Source organism: Ochlerotatus camptorhynchus, unplaced genomic scaffold, assembly GCF_037179485.1.
Source record: "Ochlerotatus camptorhynchus isolate MF236.1 unplaced genomic scaffold, CSIRO-AGI_Acam_v1.1 ptg000105l, whole genome shotgun sequence".
NCBI classification, from domain to species: domain Eukaryota; kingdom Metazoa; phylum Arthropoda; class Insecta; order Diptera; family Culicidae; genus Ochlerotatus; species Ochlerotatus camptorhynchus.
This window is the reverse complement of record NW_027040595.1, coordinates 5,063,220-5,088,714: the sequence shown is the minus strand read 5'-3', so window position 1 is coordinate 5,088,714 and position 25,495 is coordinate 5,063,220. Positions and strand designations below refer to the sequence as shown.

Genomic DNA, 25,495 nt, shown 5'->3' with positions numbered 1-25,495 from the left:
TTGTGTTTTTGAACGGATGTTGTGCTCGTTAGGATTAGTCATTGTACGTCGATAGTGTAGACGTCTGTATAGCCGTAAATGATGCGCAAAACCGGTTGCTCAGGGTCAACAGGTGTAATAAATGGATAATATGCGTGCTTAAGGGACTGTGTCATGATTTAAGATGTAGGTCTATGGAGATTTTTGCCTTCAACTAAGATTGGTGTTTGAATCAACAGCATCATTCCAGGAAAGATATGAACCAAATAACAATTCGGAAGCTCCATTATATTTGATTGTATCAGACGTGTTAAATTCATTATTGGGTTTCCAACTGTTGTTCATCGGATTAAGGAAAGTCCAATGCAAAATCAATATATAACTTTGATAACACAGTGTCACAAATAAAAAAAAAATCGAATGAACTTTTCAAGTGATCAATTGTTAGTTGTTACACTAGTCGAGTACACCATGCAATCACAATAAAAATTGTACGAACGCCTACAAATTTTTTTTTTAATTAATTTATTTGACAAGGCTCAATCGAATTAACTTTGCAGAGCCGAGGATTCTAGTTTACTATACAAAACATCGTAAAACTAGACGCACACCTTCCAAGACGCGCTGAAGGTTAGCGCGTTGGAAACGGTTCGGAACCGATTGCTGCTGCCGGAAAACGTGCCACTTATCAGTGATCGAGTTTGGAAGTGCGGTTGAAGAATTCACCCAGCATCTCAAAGCAGCAGGACTGGTTGACCACCTGAAGAACCCAATTCTAATGCAGAGTTTAGTCCAAAAACTGCCATTGTATTATGCCATGGAGTGGGTGGACTACAAACGTCGCACTAGTACGGTCGATTTGGAGACGTTCGGTGGTTTTATGGAGTCTGGTGGAAAAGGCACTGGAAGCGACCTTCGAAAAAGCAGAGTTGGACGGAAAGACCAATTAATTAATTAATTTATCTTTATTAGGGAGGCTTTCAGCCTTGGGCTGGTTCGCCTCAAACGGAAAGACCAAAAGAAAGGAGAAGATGAAGGCTTTCGTTCATGCTACAGACGGAGGAAACCAAGACAAGCAAAGCCAGAAGGAGTCGAAGAAGAAGACGGAGCAGAGTTCGTCGAATCAGTTGCAGTAGAGGTCGCAAAGTCAGCCGCAGCAACGAGAACTGAAGTGTTCGGTCTGCCAGAAGCCTGAACATTATGGAAGATATTGCTAGGAGTTCCTGAAGCAGAGCTTGGAGGAGAGATGGACATACAGATTCCCAGTTACGAAGTAGCTACACCGAAGGTGTTGATAGGAATCGACAACGTCCACCTGATCGTGCCATTGGACTCCCGAGATGGAGATTCTGGTGAGCCTGTTGCAGTTCGTTGCAATTTCCGCTGGACGGTCTATGGCCCGCGTCCGAATGTCGTCAGCAGTGTAAACTTCTTAGGACATCACCGTTGTGTGTGTGAAGGATGTAGCATGGCAGATAAGAAGCTGCATGAAGCGTTGAAGCGGAATTATCTGGAGGAGGTCGGAACTTCGGCGATTTGATTGTAGTCATTGTAGATCCTAGAGAAGACTACCAAGAGAATTGGCGAGAGGTTTGAACCCGGACTGCTCTGGGAGGAAGTTGACGTGCGATTCCCTGAAAGCTTCGACATGGCTTTGAAGCGGTTGCGAAGTTTGGAAGCTCGGATGAAACGAAATCCTATGGTGCGAGAGAACTTGCAGAAGCAGTTGGAGGAATATCTCGCCAAAGGTTACGCGCATGGTATCACCGACCAAGAGTTGAAAGAGACGTCGAAGGGAATGGAATGGTACCTACCTTTGAATTTCGTGGTGAATCCGAAGAAACCGGGCAAGGTGCGAATGGTTTGGGATGCGGCAGCGAAAGCACATGGCGTGTTTAACGAAAGTTTAACGATAAACTGTTAACGGGACCGGACATGATAACGTCGTTGCCAGTTGTGATAAATGGTTTCCGTGAGAGACGTGTGGCGTTTGGAGGTGACATCAGAGAGATGTTTCACCAAGCAAAGGTTCGTCTGGAGGATCGTCAAGCACAACGATTTCTGTTCCTGGGTCCGAACGGAGAGGTGGAGATTTATGTGATGGATGTCGTGATCTTCGGTTCTAGTTGCTCGCCATGCTCTGCCCAGTTTGTGAACGCACGCGAACATGCCGAGCAGTACCCTGAAGCTGCAGACAAGGTTGCAAATACTCATTTCAACTTAGACAATGTTTTTCTAAATTATGAAATAATTAGATGCCATGATCAAATTTTGAATTGGTAGGATACAAGAAGAGGTTGCAAAGAATGTGTTTGACATATTAAACCTGTTTATTTCACTTCATGAGAGTCACAATCAGCGATTTTTCACAAACTCACTCACTCACTCACTCACTCACTCAGCGATAAGAAAATCGCTGATTGTGACTCATAGAAAGCAATATTTACAGGTTTTATGTTTCAAACGCATACTTTACAAGTTACAACTTTAGTTACAAGTTAAACATGCCATCATACCATATTTTGGTTTTATTATTCCGAAAAACATTATTTTAGCTGAAATGAGTATTTGCAACCTTGGCTGCAGATGCTATTGTTCGGAAGCATTACGTGAATGATTATTTCGACAGCGCCGATACTGAAGCAGAAGCAGTCAAGCTAGCGATGGATGTCAGAAAGGTGCACGCAAATGGAGGTTTCGAGATACGGAACTGGGTCAGTAACTCGGAGGTAGTCCTGCAGGAGCTTGGAGAGCCGAAGTGTGCGGCGAAGCTGCTAGAGGTGGACAAGTTCTGCGAATTCGAACGAGTCTTGGGTATGTTGTGGGACCCAGAGGGAGATAACTTCATATTCTCGACGGAGATTCGGCAAGACCTTCAGCCATACATTCGGGAAGGTGCGGAAATTTCCACATCTTTTGACCAACCAACGAATATGGACCATTTTTCGATAAGTTTGTCACCATTTCTAACTACAAGTAGGGGAATTTACGTATTCTCGGCAACCTAAGCAGCGACGTTCTTTCTATAGCCTTTTTCTCTAAGGAACGCACACATATGCAGTATTGGTTTGTTTACAATCTTTTGCTGCCAGCTTCTCTAACAATTTCAGTCGAAAGAATTGTCAAAAACTGTTTTGAAACGCTTTTACAAAGCTCCAATCTTCTCTAGTGAGAGCGAGTATTGTCGGCAACCAGTTTTTCTTCGGTAACCGTTCCATTTCAACTGCATGTAAATCTGCTGTTCTATTATCGGCAACTCGAAATCAGCTACAATAAGTAGTGCGTGTGTTTCATTTCAAGAAAACCTTGCTAGATTGCTTTTTCTCAGTGGTAAAAATATAGTCAAATTGAAGCTGAAAGCATAAAGAATCGTTTGAATGCATTCAGCGAAGTGTTTTCGTAAGAAAATCCAGTGAAAATAGTGTTTCAATTTGGGTTGCCGAAAATAGTCTGTCATGCCGAAGCCGTCATTTCCCCTGCATAAATTGGTAACAAGTAATAACCTTTTTAGACTAGATATCCACAATAATTTATTTAAAAAAACATACAACTTAACGTACAGTACGAGATGTCCACGTTCCATCGATTTATTCTTAAGCAACGTGTTTAAAACAGGCGCGATCTTTCAGGATCATCTTGCCCCTTAAATGCTGCAAAGTAGGCCCAGTTACTTTGATATATTAGTGGAAGATACACTAAATATACAATTAAAATTATGGAGGTATATCTATTATTCTCCAGGATGTTTTCATGAACTGGCTGTGTTGGTGTTAGATTAAATTAGATCAGATTAGATTAGATAAGACAAGTAATAACAATTTTTTTTAAACCGAACCGAATCGAAATACAATGAACACTGGATGGAAAATATGTTTACACATTTTTAGTATATTGTACGGATTATCAAAGTCCTTTCCAATAATACAGCTTAGTTTATAAAGTTTTTAATTATCGTGTTGTTAATTGAAACATTTCGAAATCTCACCCTCATTGAAAAAAAAAACCTGTATTGGCCTTAATTAATATTGAAATCAAAATGTTCAAACATTTCAGGGAAACTATGTTACATATATGAATATTTTAATTTAATTTCTACGAGATTCTATACTTCTGTCTCACTTCCTTGTTGCGCCAATTGACACTATAATGTGCTCTGTATACCGTATTCAATTGGTAAATAGCTATAATATTTCATCATTCCAATGTAAAACCAAGACTAAAAGTGAAGATATCATATCAAGAAGACTGGCAACTTTGCCAGAATCCAAGCGACAGATACAATGGCGCTGTGCTTGAGTGAAGGTGGAAGCAACGCATAGAAAAATGAGCAAATACACAAACCCTTCTTCTGAGGATGTAATCCTTGCTTAAAATTCGTTCGAAGCATTTACCTTTGAGCGGCAGATGACGCGATTGTACCTGTCTCATAGCGTTCGTATGAGAAAATGGAAGAGTTGCCAGTCTTTTTGATTTGTTGTCTTCGCTAAAAGACTAAGAACTTTGAAAGCATAAATTTGTGAACTGGAATATAGGGAGGTGATCGATGGATCGAATTCAGCTAAGTTTAGACAGTTCAAATGAGCTTCCATGATAGACATTCAAATTTAATAAAGTTATCAATAACCAAAAAACTGCACGTGGATCGACTTTCGGAGTCGACTTCAATTCGTTATGCTCCAAAATGCGTCCGACTCCAACTCCAGTCCACAGTCCTGGAAAAATATCTAATAATTAGGGTAAGTGTACCTATAGGTGCAGTATGTGGTTTATGCCGGAATAATAGTGCAAATGCAGCTAGATTTATCATCGGGAACTCTTCTAAAATAAAGTAAATTCGCACATTTAAATCTTTAAATTAGCCTAAAAATTACTGAAAACAATTTATTTTCCTTAACATTTTGACTCCTTTGCACCAGTGCGTTGCGATAGTGTTTCTATAATAGAAGATCTTATTATAAACCAAGCAGCTGCCACAACTACTGAAACAGTGTTCCTATTTAATGAAGGACAAGTTTTTGTAAAATTTATACAATTTTTTCACAATGTAATATTTTTCTAACAAAATGGATGATGAAACCTGTAGATTGACGTGGACATTTTTAATGATAAAATATAAAAAATGTTTTAAATAAATCAATTTCAAGATAGATTCTTGGAAGAAACTTACTCTCTTAGATTTACGATAGACTATAGAGTCATGTGTCAAGATCTAATTTCCGTGATGTTATCAAAACGTCATTTTTTTTTTTCGAGGTTGTAAGCATTTTTTTCTTTTTTAAATTCTCCAAGGCCTATCATTTTAAAACTACCTTTGTAGAAAAACATGATCAAGCAATTATTAGTTTCCACGCTACATTTGATTGGGCTGCAACAACATCTCAAAATCAGGCAAGCCTCGTCAAAAGAACACCAGAAGCCGTCGATCTATCGAATCAAACAGAAGTTCACCAGAGTCACTGTCGATAAGGTTCTAGAATTCATTGAACTCCAACCGTATCGAATTCAAGCAGACAGTTAACACCTTTTTCCTGGATTTCCACTCAAAACCATACAATTCTGCCTTATTAATCCGATGGATTCCCCTCCCAATCTCACCACCTCCACCAGGTTACAGCCCCCGATTGACTTCCCCCATTAACCTTAAGAATTTCGATTTAACAATCCAGCATAGTATCTCACACTTACTCATCAAGCACCGGGAAGTGGCATGCTTCACACAGCTGTAGACCCCAAGCTGCTGCTGCCCGTCTGTCTGCCAGGCACGAATCGATTCGCTTCACCGCATAAGGTGCGTTCGTACGGGTACGGTGCTGTTCCAAAACTCCCCGATATTCGACCTTCCTTATTTACAAACCGAAACCGAAAGAACCGAACACCATTGCAATTGGGGAAAAAAATACGAACAGACTTCTCGTTTGGCAATCAACTTCCGTTCTCCTCGCTCACCCTCGCCTGTTCATCGTACGAATTCTCCAATAAACAAGCATAAATAAATTGAATTTCCTCATTACTGTGCAAGACGCTTCCTGTTAGACTTTCCCCTCAAAGACATAGAAATGAAAGAAAAAGTAGTAAGCCCCCCCCCCCCCCAAACGTAAAACGACCGACGTTCCTTCCTCGTGTGGACTATGTGTGCCTAAACCATTGTGGTGTTTGTAGGCGGAATCACTCAAGCGAATAGTCGTCATATCATAGCTGCTGGGTACCCAGCAGAAGCCCACAGGAACGACCCGTTCGAGACATAGTTCAATGGGTTTTGCTCCTCATGCCGTGCTGCTATCGTAGACGGGAAGAGGGAACTTAACTGAACTCCAGCCGTCAGTCGCCACAACAAAGGGACCAGGATCGATTGAATCACCAGTGAGGGCGATTCCCGAGCAGGAAATGCACCAGCTACCTACCTCCGCGTTGTAAGTGTGAACTATACTGAACTGTGCTCGAAATTCACTCTGGAATGGCGCACCCTTGCAAGTTTCGAGGTAAATTTGAGGGAGCATGCTATGCAATTGGTTTGCATTTATGCAACCGAGACTCGTCTTCTGAAGGATAGGCACTTACTGTTAACTATTGCGGGCGTGGTTTGCTTTAAACAAGTTTTAATATGACCCCCATCGATGTGCATAATTACACTCAAGTCTTTTTTTACACGGGGGATACGTACCGCGTAAAAAAAAACCGTGTAAAAAAAAACCGCGTTGTTTCAAAAAACCGCGTAAAAAAAAACCGCGTTGTTTCAAAAAACCGTGTAAAAAAAAACCGCGTTGTTTCAAAAAACCGTGTAAAAAAAAACCGCGTTGTTTCAAAAAACCGTGTAAAAAAAGACCATGTGTTTCACAAAACCGTGTGATAAACCCGTGTTATTTCAAAATTCATCATAACAAAAAAACTGAGCAGTGTGCATGGAATTTTATTCGGTACTTGTAAGTCATGATCACCTAGAACATATTCGTTCATGATAAAGTTCTTCTGGAGGTAAAGACCTTCCGAATGCTTTGATCACACCATTACGGAATTTTCTCTCATTTGTAAATCCTAACCATCTTGAAAGCAGCTGGCTTCCACAAAGCCAGACAATGAACCAGGTTTGTGTTGGAATTCAGCCATTTCCACTCTTGCATGGTATAATCTAGACGTGTAGAGGCCGGAAATCGATGATTCATGCCATTTTGAAATCCAAGATGGCGGCTTCCGGTTTTGTGAAAAACTGTCAAATAGCCAACGATATGGATATTTTCGGAACCGAGACGACATGCAGAGGCCGGAAATCGATCATTCATGCCATTTTGGAATCCAAGATGGCGGCTTCCGGTTTTGTGAAAAACTGTCAAATAGCCAACGATATGGATATTTTCGGAACCGAGACGACATGCAGAGGCCGGAAATCGATCATTCATGCCATTTTGAAATCCAAGATGGCGGCTTCCGGTTTTGTGAAAATCTGTCAAATAGCCAACGATATGGATATTTTCGGAACCGAGACGACATGCAGAGGCCGGAAATCGATCATTCATGCCATTTTGAAATCCAAGATGGCGGCTTCCGGTTTTGTGAAAATCTGTCAAATAGCCAACGATATGGATATTTTCGGAACCGAGACGACATGCAGAGGCCGGAAATCGATGATTCATGCCATTTTGGAATCCAAGATGGCGGCTTCCGGTTTTGTGAAAAACTGTCAAATAGCCAACGATATGGATATTTTCGGAACCGAGACGACATGCAGAGGCCGGAAATCGATGATTCATGCCATTTTGGAATCCAAGATGGCGGCTTCCGGTTTTGTGAAAAACTGTCAAATAGCCAACGATATGGATATTTTCGGAACCGAGACGACATGCAGAGGCCGGAAATCGATGATTCATGCCATTTTGGAATCCAAGATGGCGGCTTCCGGTTTTGTGAAAAACTGTCAAATAGCCAACGATATGGATATTTTCGGAACGGGAACGACGTGTAGAGGCCAGAAATCGATGATTCACGCAATTTTGGAATCCAAAATGGTGGCTTCCGGTTTGTGAATGTTTCAAAAAAATGTTATGCAACAAATTTTAATTAATTTTTTTTCGATGATCTGTAATTAATCTTCTTACATTTACAAGAACTTCATAAATTCAATGTTGAACAACATGTGATACCAGTGACTTGGTTGTGGAATACATGTAGCACTAGAGGTTGTACAGGTACAAGTGGTAATGGCCTGCCGAGATTTGCTCAGCCGAGTTCGGTAGAAAAAAAACTAATTGTGTGGATAGTACTTAACATAACAGGAACTGGGGTTGAAGTTGTCGCTGACCGAATAGTCAAAGTTATGAAACACAGTGAACGAAGAATCCTTGTCACTGAAATCGATGTTTAGCCAATAAGACATCATGGACACTGCCACTACCAGTGCACGGTATGTACTGAAGTAGACCCTTTAAATTAAACTTCAATTTAAATTCCACTGTTTGACATGGTCAAAAAAAAAAATGTGGTATACATGTATGTTCTGCAAAACCATTTCATCCATTACTAATTGAAAGAGTCGGCTCAACATTATCAAGGCGCCCTATACACTGGAGTCGCTTTTTACGCGGGTGATACGTCCCGCGTAAAAAAAAACCGCGTAAATTCCGGAATCCGCGTGAAAAAAACCGCGTAAATTCCGAAATCCGCGTAAAAAAAACCGGGTAAAAAAAAAACGTGTAAGAAAAAACCGCGTAAAAAGCGATATACCGCGTCAATTCTGAAATCCGCGTAAAAAAAAACCAAAATCCGCGTAAAAAAACCGCGTAAATTCCGGAATCCGCGTAAAAAAAAACCGCGTAAATTCCGAAATCCGCGTAAAAAAAAACCGCGTAAAAAAAAACCGTGTAAAAAAAACCGCGTAAAAAGCGACTCCAGTGTAGTTTGACGGCAGTGGCATTTCAATAGCGATTTACGGGGTAACCTATTTCATCAAGCGGAATATTATTTGGCAGAATATCCCATTTCGCGTAATGTCCTATCTTGCAGAAATTTTATCCTTATACCGCAAAATAGGATTCTGCAAATCGGAATTGCGCCAAAGAGAACTTCGCGAAATAATTCTTTTCGCAAACATACGACTCCGAGTAAATTTTTCAATTTGTTGGTTTTTTTCACACTATAGAGTTTTATAATTTGATTTATACTGATACATGTGCCCTGATTCGTCTATTCTTTTTGCAAGCAATGAATAAATTATAAGTTTTTTTTTTCAGAAATGAGCGCTGGTATCAGTGCACAGTGGTACAGAGTGCAGATTTAGGTGTAATGATATGTTTTGAGCCTGAAATTGAAACTTTAGACTAAAAGTCTCTTCTACAAAGTTGTTCCTTATAGTTAGGCCCTCATTTTTATGGCAATGAATTCTAGGGTGGTTCTTATTATCAATCAAATCAAAAATCTAACTTTTTTGTTTGAATAAAATAAGGTATACATTCTTCGGCAAAGTTATAGCTGAGCTAATTTTAAGCAACTTTGTTGGAAATAACTTTTTTGTATCTCTTAAATTGGCCGATTGAGAGCTATTTTCTTGAATTGAGTTAGGGTGGCTCTTAAAAAAACAGTTTTTTGCTCTATTTATCTTATTTCGAATTTCTCAGCAAAGGAGTCTTGAGATAACTTTTAGATCTAAAAAAGGCGCAAATTTTTAATGCACAAAACTTGTCAATATCTTTCGCCGATCAAGAGTTATTGACGTTTGTATACTAAAAATATGCACTTTTCAAATGTTCATATCTTTGGTTGGGGCAAACAAAAAAAAAGTTTTTTTGCAGCATTTGAAAGGGCGTATGTTATTCTCAATAATATGAAAAAAATAAAGGTATGTTATTTTTTAAACTCGTATAAAATCAATTTGAATTTATACATATTTTTTACTATATTTGAGTATATCTTTTTTATTAGAAGAGATACAGGCAACAAATTAAGCTATAAAACATTTGTCTTAAAAAGTTTTAAAAGTCTCTAGAATATAATTTACATGAGAATTTTCAAATAAAAAAGTTATTGCTAAAAATCTATTTTTTCCAGGAACACCCTAAGTCAACTCCGAAAAATCACTCTGAAATGAGAACGTTAAGAGATAGAAAAAAAATTTTCTCGACAAAGTTGCTTGCAAGTAACTTAACTACAACTTTTTTGAACAACACATGTTTATATTTTGTAAAACAAAAAAGTTAGTTTAAAAATTTCCTAATTTGAGGACCACCCTGACGTTTGCAAACACCAAAAGAAGGGAATTTTTAAGAACAAAAACTTTTTCCAAGACACTAAATGTTCAAATATTGAAATAAATGTATTAGCACATTTTATATAAATTTGTCATTAGAGTGGTCCTATGAAATCCATCTTTTTTATTTGAAATTTATCATGAAAGTCATCTTCTAGAGACTTTTGAAACTCTTTAAGACGAATGTTTTATAGCTGAATTTGTTGCCTGTATCTCTTCTAATAAAAAAGATATACTCAAATATAGTAAAAAATATGAATAAATTCAAATTGATTTTATACGATTTTTAAAAATAACATACCTCCAATTTTTTTCATATTATTGAGAATGACATACGCTCTTTCAAATGCTGCAAAAAAACTTTTTTTTTGTTTGCGCCCAACAGAGATATTAACATTTTAAAAGTGCATACTTTTAGTATAAAAACGTCAATAACTCTTGATCGGCGAAAGATATTGACAAGCTTTGTGCATTAAAAATTTGCGCCTTTTTAAGATCTAAAAGTTATCTGTAGGCATCTTTGCTGAGAAATTCGAAATAAGATAAATAGAGCAAAAAAACTGTATTTTTAAGAGCCACCCTAACTCAATTCAAGAAAATAGCTCTAAATCGGCCAATTTAAGAGATACAAAAAAGTTATTTTCTACAAAGTTGCTTGAAATTAGCTCAGCTATAACTTTGCCGAAAAATGTATACCTTAATTTATTCAAACAAAAAAGTTATATTTTTGATTTTAATGATAATAAGAACCACCCTAGAATTCATTGTCATAAAAATAAGGGCCTAACTTTAAAAAACAACTTTGTAGAAGAGACTTTTAGTCTAAAGTTCCAATTTCAGGCTCAAAACATATCATTACACCTAAATCTGCATTCTGGACCACTGTGCAGTGGACTAAAAATGCTTCGCACTAATGGCATGGTTCCTCTGTCGAAGAGCATTACCGCAATAATATACTGGTTAGCATTGACTGACGGGGTATGCTTTAATTTCATCATTTGCTTGTATTAAGTATCGATAAGTCTTAGTTATGTAAATAAGATTTAAGTCTGTCAGGTTTCCGACTAGAGTTACTTTGGCAGTGGCAGTGTCCATGATGTCTTATTGGCTAAACATCGATTTCAGTGACAAGGATTCTTCGTTCACTGTGTTTCATGACTTTGACTATTCGGTCAGCGACAACTTCAACCCCAGTTCCTGTTATGTTAAGTACTATCCACACAATTAGTTTTTTTTCTACCGAACTCGGCTGAGCAAATCTCGGCAGGCCATTACCACTTGTACCTGTACAACCTCTAGTGCTACATGTATTCCACAACCAAGTCACTGGTATCACATGTTGTTCAACATTGAATTTATGAAGTTCTTGTAAATGTAAGAAGATTAATTACAGATTATCGAAAAAAAAAGTTAATTAAAATTTGTTGCATAACATTTTTTTGAAACATTCACAAACCGGAAGCCACCATTTTGGATTCCAAAATTGCGTGAATCATCGATTTCTGGCCTGTACACGTCGTTCCCGTTCCGAAAATATCCATTTTGTTGGCTATTTGACAGTTTTTCACAAAACCGGAAGCCGCCATCTTGGATTCCAAAATGGCATGAATCATCGATTTCCGGCCTCTACGCGTCGTTCCCGTTCCAAAAATATCCATATTGTTGGCTATTTGACAGTTTTTCACAAAACCGGAAGCCGCCATCTTGGATTCCAAAATGGCATGAATCATCGATTTCCGGCCTCTACGCGTCGTTCCCGTTCCAAAAATATCCATATGGTTGGCTATTTGACAGTTTTTCACAAAACCGGAAGCCGCCATCTTGAATTCCAAAATGGCATGAATCATCGATTTCTGGCCTCTGCATGTCATCTCGGTTCCAAAAATATCCTTATTGTTGGCTATTTGACAGTTTTTCACAAAACCGGAAGCCGCCATCTTGGATTCCAAAATGGCATGAATCATCGATTTCCGGCCTCTACGCGTCGTTCCCGTTCCAAAAATATCCATATTGTTGGCTATTTGACAGTTTTTCACAAAACCGGAAGCCGCCATCTTGAATTCCAAAATGGCATGAATGATCGATTTCCGGCCTCTACGCGTCGTTCCCGTTCCGAAAATATCCATATTGTTGGCTATTTGACAGTTTTTCACAAAACCGGAAGCCGCCATCTTGGATTCCAAAATGGCATGAATGATCGATTTCCGGCCTCTACGCGTCGTTCCCGTTCCAAAAATATCCATATTGTTGGCTATTTGACAGTTTTTCACAAAACCGGAAGCCGCCATCTTGGATTCCAAAATGGCATGAATCATCGATTTCCGGCCTCTACGCGTCGTTCCCGTTCCAAAAATATCCATATTGTTGGCTACTTGACAGTTTTTCACAAAACCGGAAGCCGCCATCTTGGATTCCAAAATGGCATGAATCATCGATTTCCGGCCTCTACACGTCGTTCCCGTTCCGAAAATATGTATGTACTCATGTTGTCCGGTGAATCCACTGGATGTACACTTCCAAGTTTGTTTTTTTGGCTAAGTCCATTCCTCAGAAAACACTTAGAATGTTTTGGCTCTTTAACCGCGTTATTTCAAAAAACCGTGTAAAAAAAAACCGCGTTATTTCAAAAAACCGCGTAAAAAAAAACCGCGTTGTTTCGAAAATCGTCGTAAAAAAAACCGTGTAAAAAAAAACCGCGTAAAAAAAAACCGTGTAAAAAAAGACTTCAGTGTATATGCTTTGGTGGCATTGTTTATATGCGAAAATGGTATCGTTGATTGCAGTATGACGAGTAAGCTTAAGTAGATGAAAAGTTTTAATTACTTTAAGACTATAGGGCGATTTGTCCAGCCGTGGGTACTTTCAGCAACCAACATTTATTCCACACTGGATGTTCACATAAAAAAGAGAGTCGCGAGATGTTTTCATATGATTCTATTCGATTCACAAATGGATCGCATTTCTGATGCACATCTGTTGAGAAAGTTTTCGTAAAATTTCAGACACTTTTAAGATTAACGAAGTTGCCTGAAACCCCATGAAACTTCCCAAGTAACGATTCAGCAACCATTTAGCATCCTTTCTGATTTATGATGGTTTTATAACGGCAATGAACAATCCATTTAGTTTAAATATAGTATTTTAAAGTGTAAAACATTCCTGCTTAGTAATTCAGCTTTTTGCTGTTTTAAAAACCTTTTATAGTCTGGCAAGAAAGTCAAAAACTGTCTTGTTTTAAAAATAAATTTAAAACAGTTATCAATCCCTCCTTAAAACGGTTCTGTAATTCAAGCATAAACGTCATTAGCAATTGTTTATTAATGTCACCATAAAATATTTTATAAACGTGTTCTATCATCATAAAAGCAACCATAAAACAATTAGGTTTTGCATTAGAGAAAAAAAGCATTTATTGTTGCTTTTTAGCCTTTTTAAAGTGCATTAATAACTCCCCAATTACTTTGTTTACAAATTGAACTTAAAAGATGGTTCCTCATAGATAACAAATGCCAAATTTATGACAAGGAAATCTCGAAAGATAGACGAAGTAGGATGAAAAAATCAAGTCAATTTCTGATAAATTTACTACTTTAGAAGAACCAGCACACCACCAACGACTGACCATCTGTCGGAGAAGAGTAAAGTGAGCGGGGCCCTCGAACTCATAAAACATTGTCTAAAGTTTAAAAACATACCAGCCTTCTCCAGATCTTGCAATGACAATCAAAATAACAACCGACAGCAAACCACTGATACTGTTAGTTAGCGGAGATTAGCTGGTTTCCGATCCAAAGCAGTGATTTTATTCGGCGAAAGACTCTTCGAAAATTTCATTCAACCGTACATCTCTGCATCATTGGATGGTGCACTTCTGTAACCATCCGGAAGAAGGGGATCTTTTTCGGGAACGATTGCGCTTCCAGCTGTTCGAAATGCAAAATGTTGTAAAATAGTATCGCAAACTATCTGAGTAACTGCTCCCAATCCATCGGGAGAAAAGCGCCTGGAAGAATCCTGGATCTCACAGCGCAACTATCGAAAGATAAACAAACTTTGACGTTTTACTTTTTGCAGGCAACTTTGCCTCCATAAATGCTGCCATAAATCGGAATGGGTTAGGATCAAGCAAAATGGCTTTAGATAAATACAATTCAGCCTGCAAGTTTTCTTCATAAAAGCCATTTTAAAACCTTATTAATTTGTTAAGGAATTCTTGAAATCAAAACAACTTTTTCACAAATGACCCATGAAAATCAACTTTTATGCCACCGCCATGTTACAATTAGTTGGTTTGTTTTTTACAATCTTCGATTTTCAATCAATATTTCCTTAGATATAACTATAATTTAGCAATGAGCAAACATTTAAATGCGAAAATAATAAAAAAAAAATCTCGACCAAGCTCGATCTGAAGAATATAATTTTTTTTTTTCAATGTTAAATAATTAGTCAAATCGACGTTTTACGAGGGTGGGCTTAATTTTTTCGATGTTTTCACGTACATTTCACATAAAATTTGATATGGCACTTAATGAGAACCATTTTAATAAATTTGGATATTCAACAAGATTTTTATACCATCAGTATTTTAATTATTTTGATAAGATCGGATTCATAAATCCTTTTCTATCTTGATTGATTCTTTCCTAGTGGATTCAGCATGCGGCTAGGGGAAATGGCTCGGAAAGGGTTTTTATTGTTGCTAAATAGCTTTATTGTAGCTTTCAAATGGTTCTCAATGCGTTCGTCATACAACCTTTTGCAGTAAATCAATCTTGAAGAGCTTCGATAATACACCCTTCAGAACCTTCTCCAGGGTGGGCCAACTAGACATATTCTAGTCTTAATGAGGTTTTGGTGGATGCATTAATGACAAAATAGCCTTGACCAGGGTTTTATGAATGTTGTTTCATAGTTGCTTTGTAGTATTTCATAAAACTTAAAATGTTACTTGGGTTACCTAATCGATTTTGTGTATTATTATCATTTCAGATTTCCGGACGTTGCCTTGAATAACTGTAAGTATTGCTTTTTTGATAACTTCCTAAAAAGGACACCCCAAATTTCAAAATAAGAGGAATTTGTGTTTTTTTTACTCAATTATCTTAAAGATAAATCACAGACATGAAGTCTGATCCACTTAGAATCCGGACGCATAAAACCAGGTGTTTCCCGGGATTGATTTGACGTAAGAAAAATGTAATTTATTCAAAATCAATGGATTTCATTGTAATTCATAAAAAATAATTGCAAAATTACTCCGACGGTGTTCGGATGAACTCACGGACTTTCTTTGGAATTCCCGACATCAGCTGCCGCACACTGGTTTTGAGTTCACAGCTGCAAATTCCTTGCCATATCATCAGTTTCCAGAATTTTTCGGCGAAATAAACTCGAATTTGCTGGGGACATCACCCCGTGCTGTGGCCAAATAAAACTTTTGTATGGGAACCTGCCTAAAATTCATTTTTACATAGGTTTCGTCTTTCATGAGAAGGCATCCTCTGTACTTCGTCAGAACCCGGTCGTACAGCTTCGCGAATTCGTGTTCTGGCACTAGATCCTGCTCTGTTGTTCTGTTTGGTTGTTTGAAGGCACGGAATGAACGGTAACCTGCTCGCAGATGGATCTTCCGGACCATGCTTGGCATGCACAGTTGTACACACCAACTACTCATTTGTTAATAACTTTTAACTCAGTTGTTGAAATTTAGTTTCCTTCAAGGTAATTGATAGATTAAGATCATAGTTTGCTGTAAACATGCAAAGATTAGGTAAATCTTATAATTTAAATCAACACCAATGAATTTTTACACTTAAAGTCCGAGATGTGCAGCGAGCATTTCTCAATTAATTTTTGTAACGCAAAATCAAGACAGTTTATTACTAAAATTAAAATCTCCTTTTTTTACATATTTCATATTTATGAAAAGCTTAAACTCTCTTCTATCGACTGCTTCAAACAGAACTATGTTTCACCACCTCTGTGCAAAGTTATTAGCAAATGAGCAGTTCGTGAGCAAAAGTGTGTATGCCAAGCATGCTCCGGACGGTACTACGGCCGGCGTCGTATTTTTTTTTTTTTTTGCGACATCCCGATCCGAGATTCCTGGGTTTCTCTTTATCGATCTCAACACCTTTCAGTTCAACTGCCGACCCAAAGTTCTAGCCCGACGTTTGCTTTGAACCTTCCGGCCTCACTCTTACGATCACGGAACCGCTTGAGAACATCTCCTACGGTAGAAACGGCATTTTTCAACTTTTTCGCGAAATTTCGAAAGGGTTTTCGACGTGGGTGTGCCGGATCAATTTTCTTTTCTCGTATTCCAACTAGTACAACTTATATGATCTGCACGTATCGAGACTAAACTTTCACCACTGAAACACGTTTACTTTCAAAACAAATCGCTGTTAAAACATTCCAAATCCGACAACTAGAGGCACTGTTGTAGAATAAAGAAAGTATCCAGATTCTAAGTGGACCAGCCTTTACAAAAGTAACTCTTTAAATATTTTTTCCTTAAACATATCGTCACGGAACACACTAGCGATATCTCGCGAGCTATTCACGGAACAAAGCTTGCTTACCAAGTCTCACCACAATGTTGCATACAAGTTCGATAGGATGTATAGAAACTACAAAGTGATCCGATGCTATCGCTGTGGTGAGAGGTTCCTGCGACTAATAATATTTATATTGAACGTCAAAATTGTGTACACGGTTAGAAAAAAGTACTCAAAATTAAGTTCTTTTCACTCATCTCGGCACTATGGTGCAGGAACCCAAAAGTAGGTAAAGCGGGTCAAAGTAAATTTCATTTACTTGTGTGCAATTCGTATGGAATTTTCCACTGGATTTTTAACCAAAAGTAAGTTAGTTGTACCCACCAGTAGGTAAATATGAACGTTGGGTTCCCACACTTTACTACCCCTGTTGGGTGGTTTTGCTCCTCCGTTTTTGACAACATTTGAAGGAGAAAAGGAGACAAACTAGTCAAAAGTAGTTAAAAGTGAACTTTCCGTTGGGTACTTTTTTTCTTACCGTGTACGAGAATTGAGGAGCAAAAGTTACATCAGCTCAACCATTGTAGGTTGTCATCATCATCATCATCATCTGCTTTGAAAAAAAGTTCCATATCTCAAAAAACTCTCTTAGAAGTCTCTCTTCATGATTAATTCTGTCATGATAAATTTAGAGCTCAAACCCAACTCAACGGCGGACACCTGGTAAGATCTATAAAAAAAAGAGTTTTTTTAAGAATAAATGCAATCACTTCAGTTTTTCAGTATGTTATTAAGCAAAATTTCGGCTGTATTTTCGTAAAATTTTTGCCCAAAATATTATTTTTGTGCTGTTGGCAGTCCTTTTCTCGAACCCACTTTTTTCACCTTGCGAGACAGGGATCTCGAAGAACTCGATCTATTTTCGAGTCGATTAATTTGGCTGATTCTTTTGTCCACGATTTAGAAATGAATTATCTAAAATCTAACATTGGATTTTTCGGATTTTCCAACGTTTAGATTTTTTACGCGCATTTGACGTCACCATTTTGGTAATTTTGCAATTTTCGAAAAAAATTCTATGTTAGATTTTAGAAATTTCAATGAAGAACTCAAAACACTAATCATTTCTTTTCTCTGTTGGTGCACTGCTGACAACGCTGTCCTGCAAGCGATAGAAACATCGCCTGCATCAGAGACGATGTTATATAAGGGACTCGCGGAGAGAATAAAAGTAAATCTGGTTGCACAGCCAACTAATTTCTGTTTCTGCAAGATTTGGCAACCCGCAGTTTTGTGTTAAAATGAATACTTTTTAAACCGTATCGGTAGTATCGCTATTCAATGGAAGTATTTGAAGACTCAATTTTTGACAACTCTGAGAGAAACCAAATATACCACATTGGAGGGTATATTCCACAGAGCGTTGCAAAAAATTATTCAATCTGCAATTGTTGCTTCCTATCATGTATAAGCTAAATCTCTTTTTAAGTCTTTCACAAATTTCACTATCTTGAAAAATTACACCGGAAACGCCTTGATCTTTGTTACAGAGTTTGTGTAGATGTATTTCGTTGTGCTGGAGCAAATATTTCGTGAAAACATAACGAGAATACAGCTGTTGAATAAAAATAATATTCCCTATCCAATTTCACTTTTCATACGCAAACTTCATTTAAATCTCAACAGTTAACCAGCGTCTGGCTGAAAATCTCCTTAATAAAAACAACCAACCTCAACAATTAAATTAAACCCCAATCTTAATACTTCCCAAGCTTTTCTTCGTGAAGCGCTCGTGTTTATTTACATTGCTCGATTGGAACCGCGTTTGACGGTTCGATTGGAACTTTTGGTTTCAGTCTTCGCACGTCTCTTATTCAATATCGTCTCTGGTCTGCATCTGTCTGGTTGCAGGGCTGCCTAATATTTCGGACTGAAAATTTTCAAAAATAAAGCTGAAATGTTACTTCATAACATATTGAAAAGCCAAAGTGATTGCTCAGAGGTGCAAAATATCATGACACTCACTCGACACTCGTCAACGCATCAACCGACTATCGCTGACAGAACGTTTTGTCAAGCAGTGAGGGCAGAGCCATGGCAAACAACAATCACCAGTAATGGTCGCTGATCACAGGCAAAACGTAATACTCGCTGCTGATGATGTGAAGCACAACGAAAAAATGGTGAAGACTTCTGCAGTACGATGATGAGAAAAAGGGAAATGACAGAAGAAAATGAAAACAATGCCTACGCATTCCAAGTTCGACTCTGCACGCGTGACTTGTGTGAGTTACAAACAAAGCTGGCAACATTAAACGGAAGCTGTTGGGCTCACTCACCAACACACTCACATAAGCAAGCAAAGCAGCAACTGCTTCAAAACGAGCACAAATGAGTGTCGTGATTGTCGGGAATGACCAGATCGGTGCTGGATCACAACAGAAGACGACATTCACCAGTTGCTTTTTACTTCTTTCGTCAACTTGATGGATGGTCATGGAGAGTGCTTTGACAAGCACATTGATAGGAATGTACCAAGCGTTACTACCATCAGCTGTTTGACGATCGTGATTGTGATAGGTAGCAACTCTGATTGCATTTATTCTAATGTTCAAAAACAAAATAAAACAAAACAATACCCATTTTTAGAGATCTCAACAGGTGTTCCCCTTTGTGGTAGTACACACAAAACTAGAATATGGGTTGAACTTATCAGCGAAACATAGAAAAGCAAAATTTTTGGGTATTGGTTTTTTAGTTTAACGGTGGATCAAAACGCTACTACGTTTTACGTCCGACGTGTCATTATTTAGACTTGACCTTCTTCATGGGATTTAAAGTTGAGCAGCCTTTCGTTCAGTGAAAAAAAATAATTAAAATCTAAAACTAGCCCTGATGAAGATCTCAACCCCTGAAACCGGAACAAAATTACTAATTCTTCAAGATCTTTAGAAGTCTATAGACTTTTAATATGTTTCCGGTGCATCTCTGAAGTTTGGGCCTAAAGATCTCTGAAATTCAGTTAAGTTCTCAAGAGTTTCCTGAATTTCTTAGAACTTTTTAAAAGAAACAGCAATTTTCCTGAAGTGAGTTGATCTGCCCTCAAATCATTTGATCTACATTTTGCATAAAGACATAGAACATTCCTTAAAATCTCTAAAGTTCCATGAACTTCCTTGCACTTACCAGAAAGTTTCGTTCTCCCATGATAATAATCCCTAAACTTTCAAGAAGCGCTCGGAACTCAACGTTCCTCAAATTTTCCTGATATTCATGGAAATTCCCTCAAGACCCCGCAACATTCCTGAAATTTTTGTAACATTCCTGAGATTCTTGGAACTTTCCATAAATCCTTGAAACTTATTGAAAGCAAAGTTTGTCATAATTGCTTTCAGAGCATCACAATCTGCGATTGGATGATTCGTGAGCGCTCACTCTGAGTGAACGCTCTCGAGTCATAAAATAGCTCTTCCTGCGAATTACAAGTACAAAATATCATTATAACATCTAATGATTTCATAATTCCAAAAAACAATTTTTTATAGCAAGTGAGTGGAAGCAACCCTGCCTGTTGTTAATAAATGGTACTGCTATAAAGATCTCTGATCATCATTCATGATCTCGGAACATCCCTGATAATAATGAAAGCATCTGAAAATTTCAAAACTTATCTGAAGTTTTCTGGACTTCTAAGCAGATCTTAAAACTTTGTCTTTGAGTTGCTAGTTGAGTTAATTGAACTTTACTGAGGTTCTATGATCATCTTTGATGTTCTTAATTCTCATGAAGTTCTTCACCTGAAGTTTTTTCCACTGTTTTTCTCGAGACCGTTGGACTTATCCGAAGTTTCCTTGACTTCCCTAAAGTTCTAAGAACTTCGAAAAAGTATCTGCAGTTTCCTTGAAGCTGATGGAACTGCCTTGAAACTCTGGATGCTTCCCTGAAGTGCCCAAAACTTTATGGAAGTTCTCAAATATTACCTAATTATCCCGCAGCCTGTTCATTAAACTTCCCCGAAATTCTCGGTATATCCTTTTATTCCTGGACCACCCTGAAGTTCTCGAAGCTTTCCTGAAGTTCTTGGAACTTCCCTGAAGTTTTGATTATTCGGAAAATGTTTTTGGAATTATCCTGAAATTAAACAGACTGCCCTGAAGATCTCTTAACTTCCCGAAGTTGTCTGCACTTCCTTGAATTTAGTGGAGCTTCTACGTATTTTCCGAAAATTTTCTTATGTAAGTACTATTATCTTCTCTGTTTTTCTTTGAAATATCTTCAGTCTTTGAAACTTCTTAAAACATCTAGCTATTTAAATTTAATGGAGCTGCCTTCAAATTTTCTATATATTTTTGTGGGTTGTACAGTGCATTCCCATTTTTGGCAACATGGCCCAAAATCTATTAATTTCCCCAAATTTGTGATAGTGCTTTCAGTACAGTTGTCCATTATATACAAAGCATCTCTATCTCTTAAAGAGTGATCTAGTTATATCACAGAAGGAATAAAGCGTTAGGTAAATTTTCGTGAAAGTCAAAAAGACGCGTTTTTGTGTCAAAAACGAGAAGGCACTGTAGTCATCTTAACACATTTTAGGTCATTCATGACTTGTTTGGATATGAACTTTGAACTCGTGACCTTTAGCGTGAGAGACATAAATGCTGCCAAACCCGTCCCCGAATTCTCAAAATCTATCTTTAGCTCCCAGAACTTCCCTCAAGTTCCCGAAATTTTCCTGATATTCATGGCCTGCTTTGAAATTCTCAGAATAGCCCTAAAGTTCACGAAACTTCTCTTAATTGATGTTTTGGGATCTTATATATAAAGTCCAGGGACTTTTTCTGGATTTAATGGAACAGTTCAATGTGTTGAATCGGAACCTACCTAACTAATTAAAACCAAAGATTTAAGTAAGGTAAAGGAGAAAAATCTATTCAACTCTCTAATAAGGAAAATCCCAAAGGCTTGGTAGCCATCATAATGAAGTAATGAAAATGGGTTGTTAGCGGAATGCTTTAATAAAACAGCAAAAAAAGGTTATCTTCCATTTAATTCCACTTAATTACTACTAAAAGGCTACCAAGCCTTTGGGATTTTCCTTATTAGAGAGTTGAATAGATTTTTCTCCTTTACCTTACTTAAATCTTTGGTTTTAATTAGTTAGGTAGGTTCCGATTCAACACATTGTAGTTTCATTTATATACCTGTGATCTTGACTTTTATACCTAGGGGATGAGTACTTAAGGGGGTTAGATTTTGATAAGTTCTTTAGTGGGAATGACACTGATGAAGACTGCACATTGTAGTCGAAATACGTATCTGTCATGGATACCAAAATTAATTAAGTGGAATTAAATGGAAGATAACCTTTTTTTGCTGTTTTATTAAAGCATTCCGCTAACAACCCATTTTCATTACTTCATTATGATGGCTACCAAGCCTTTGGGATTTTCCTTATTAGAGAGTTGAATAGATTTTTCTCCTTTACCTTACTTAAATCTTTGGTTTTAATTAGTTAGGTAGGTTCCGATTCAACACATTGTAGTTTCATTTATATACCTGTGATCTTGACTTTTATACCTAGGGGATGAGTACTTAAGGGGGTTAGATTTTGATAAGTTCTTTAGTGGGAATGACACTGATGAAGACTGCACATTGTAGTCGAAATACGTATCTGTCATGGATACCAAAATTAATTAAGTGGAATTAAATGGAAGATAACCTTTTTTTGCTGTTTTATAAATATTGTGCGATTTCCTCAGTGACGACACCTGCCCAAAAATGTTCATTGAGTTTTTGTGCATCACTTACAATATATTTTGATGTATACAAGATGCTCAAGGTTTTCCAAATTATCCGGAAGTGCAGGTCAAATGATCTACCAGATGAACAATGACTCATACAATGCCCTTAGTTTTGAAACAACTCCAAACAGGTTCATGCAGATTATGCACATCTTTTACGTTTCAATTTCATGTACATACGATTTTCTAGGTTCACCAAATTGTCCAGGAGTTCAACGTATTTGAACTATTGAATCAACCACAAGGCCTACACAATGTCCTCAGTACAAACACCTACTCAAACATGTTCATATTGTTTTTGCGCATCACATATAATGTATTTATAGGTATGCATGCTCAAAGATCTTCAAATTACCATGGAGTTCAGATCAAATGATCTAACAGATCAACCATGACTGATACAAGACCATTAGTAGCGAAACAATTTGAAACAGGTTCATTATGCACATCATTTAGGTTTCAATTTTATGTATATAAGATGTCCTAGGTATTCCACATTGTCCTTAAGTTCATACTATTTGATTTACTGGATCAACCAAGGTCTGCATGATTCCCTCAGTGGTGACACTTGCCCAAACATGTTCATAGCGTTTTTGCGGATCTTATAATCAATGTTGATGTTTATAAGATGCTCAAGTTTCTCCAAATTATTCTGGAGTTCAGTTAAAATTATCTACCAGATGAGTTTCAAAACAACTCCAAACAGGTTCATATAGAATCCTGATGAATTTGGGCGTCTTAGTGGAATACCTGTATAATGAGAGAGAGAAGTATTAGTATTGCCAATTTAATTCCACTACTTTATTTGCTTATCCGTGACAGATACGCGTATTTCGTCTACAATGTGCAGACTTCTTCAGTGTCTTGTAGGTTGTAGGTGTCTTGTAGGTTCATATAGATTATGCACATAAGTTATGTTACAATTCCATGTGCATCAGATGTTCTAGGTTCTCCAAATTGACAAGTAGTTCAGTCTATTTGATCTACTGGTTTAACCAAGGCCTGTGCGATATCCTCACGTACCCAAACATGATCATAGAGTTTATGTGCATCATTTATAAACCATATAACATAAGAGATGAACTAGCCTTCGGCTAAAAATCTCTAAAATAAAGATTAAAAAACATATAAAATTCTCATGGAACTCCAAATTATCTTGGAGTTCCGATGAAATGATCTACCAGATCAACGAAGTCTGATACATTGCTCTTAGTAACGAAACAACTCCAAATAGGTTCATAGAGATTAAGCACACCATTTCAATTCCATGTACATAAGGTGTTCTAGATTCCCATTTTGACCTACTATTTGATGTACTAGATCACCAATATCCTTCACGAAGCCCTCAGTGACGACACATCACAGACAAATGTGCAGTGATCAGACACGAACCAATTCATAACTTTTGCATGGCTTAGCTAAACATTTCCTGTGAACACGGAGCCAGATTTCAGCAGTGTGCTTTGGTCATAAATTTTATTGTTTTTGCTATGGTCATTCATGTCGGTTTGTCGGTGGACATATGTCCAAACAAGTTCATAGAGTCTTTGCATCGCTTATAATCTGTTTTGATGTACATGAGATGCTCAAGGTTCTCCAAGTTATCCAAGAGTTGAGGGTTAACCTTTCACCATCCTGGACAAGTATCGAATGACTCAAGCGTGTTAAAGTGACTATAATAAATGTGGTGCCGTTTCGATTCCTGAGCTCTTGGACAATTATACACATGGAATTGAAACATAAATGATGTGCATAATCTATATGAACCTGTTTGGAGATGATTCGTTACTAAGCGCCTAGTATGAGCCATGGTTGATTTGGTAGATCATTTTATCTGAACTCCAGGATAACTTGGAAAACCTTGAGCATCTTATACTATACTTCAACATAGATTATAAGTGATGCAAACAAACTCAATGAACACATTTGAACAGGTATCGTCAATGAGTACGTCGTACAGACCTTGGTTAATCCAGTAGATCAAATAGCCTGAACCTCTCGAGAATTTGGACAATCTACATGATTATTTTTTTTAGATGATTCATTAAGGGCTTAAAATATGCTTTAGAAAAAATTGGTGAAAGATCTTTAAACTTATCAGAAGTTTTTCGAAGTTCTTTCAAAGTCCCAGAAATGCTCTTGAAGTGAATAGAACTGTCATGTAGTTCTCTATCATCATCAAGTTCACGAAATTTTCTTGAAGTTCAAGGAAATGCCTTGATGTTCTCACAACTAACCCTTAAATATATTTAAACTTCCCCATAGTTCTGAACTTTCCTGTAGGTCTCGTATCTTCTCTGAATATTTTGGATATTCCCTTAAGTGTTTGGTTCATCCTAGATCGATATATCTGCGCCTAGTTAGTTTTGATAAAAAAAATAACATATAGGTTTTCAGAGCTGCTTACTCATGGAGTAACCTGTTCAAGATATCTAAAAAAAAAACGGAGTCTGAGATTTCGACAGATCGTCAAAGCTCCAGAGTTTAGTAAGTTTGTCTTCGTCCAAGATCGTCAATATTTATCAAAGCTCAAAAACTTAAAGTCATAGACACTGTTACGACACAGGCTCTTAAATAAATTAAAGTCCGGCATCCTAAATATTTCTCTTTTAAGCCAAGATATTGAAATTCTTCTCAGACTTATATCGCTGAATTTGTTTCAAAGCATATTTTTCCCACAGGCACACCCTAATGATCAAATTCCATTCGCTGCCTTACAAACTCCCACAAATTAATCCAGCACGAATTTCCACATCACCTGTCGATCAAACCTGTCTAATCGAAAATAATTCCCTCGCAACCAGCATTTGTTTACCGTCATCGCCGACGATAATTTGCCATGCCGATAAAAACGAACCACCCATTTTGCTTCCGCTCCCGAGCACCTCACAATCAACAACGACTGGAACGTCGAAAGCAAACGTGCTCAGACTGGATGTCAACAAGAAAAATCACTGCCAACACAAGCAATATCCACC

At 37.6% G+C, this 25,495-nt stretch overlaps 1 protein-coding gene across 1 annotated transcript in view; it reads left to right on the top strand.

Moving 5' to 3' along the window:
- Nrt (Neurotactin) overlaps positions 1-25,495 on the top strand; it is a 164,263-nt gene that overhangs the window by 49,492 nt on the left and 89,276 nt on the right. Inside the window, exon 2 of the mRNA XM_065219543.1 lies at positions 15,206-15,231. The gene's annotated coding sequence lies outside the window, so the exon portion shown is untranslated. The remainder of the gene's footprint in view (positions 1-15,205; positions 15,232-25,495) is intronic.